Source organism: Cynoglossus semilaevis, chromosome W (genome assembly GCF_000523025.1).
Source record: "Cynoglossus semilaevis isolate Cse_v1.0 chromosome W, Cse_v1.0, whole genome shotgun sequence".
Lineage (NCBI taxonomy): Eukaryota > Metazoa > Chordata > Actinopteri > Pleuronectiformes > Cynoglossidae > Cynoglossus > Cynoglossus semilaevis.
The window spans coordinates 16,249,352-16,249,978 of record NC_024327.1 but is presented as its reverse complement, the minus strand read 5'-3'; the positions used below and the strand labels follow the sequence as shown (position 1 = coordinate 16,249,978).

At 45.9% G+C, this 627-nt stretch overlaps 1 protein-coding gene across 1 annotated transcript in view; it reads left to right on the top strand.

Moving 5' to 3' along the window:
* LOC103397289 (calmodulin-regulated spectrin-associated protein 1-B-like) overlaps positions 1 to 627 on the top strand; it is a 411,725-nt gene that overhangs the window by 72,790 nt on the left and 338,308 nt on the right. The window lies entirely within an intron of this gene.

The window sequence follows — 627 nt, the reverse complement described above, 5'->3', positions numbered from 1 at the left end:
AAAAGTTTAGAAGCGACAGGATTCCTTCTAACAGTAATCGTGTGAACAGGCACATCGACAGTCAGAGACTTTTCCTCCCGAAGCGGAATTTCGGAACCAAGAGGACTCTCTGCACACAGTGGAACCAGACGGACGTCCCCAACTCTGGCAAGGACCCAAGAAGTGCGGACTTTCCACTACCCTCTAAAAACGATCAGACGTTCACTACAGTAAGGCTGGCATTTGGGCACGTTAGTTAATCTGTAGTATGGTTAGGTGCTATTTAAACTTAGGGATAGTTTAAGTGCTCACATTGAATTGTGTTGTCTGAAATCTGTGCACTTCTTTTCTAACCTCCTTACTCGGTGTTATACTGTTGTACACCGTCAGTATTTCAGTGTTAACTTGTAAAGTTATAAGTATTGGGATCAGGAAAACTCCGACAAAGTCCATTGTCTTGAGTAGACCACGCGGTACGCCTCCCTTCCCCCGAATACTTTGATAACATCACAAGCACTGTATCATTGTACCTGAGCGCATCTTGGTGCGCGTACACAACACCCTTTCACACCTCCGTGAACGCATACACTACCTCGCAGTTCTTCTTCCACTGAACAGTCTCGTATGTGAACACGCCTCAAGGGCTCA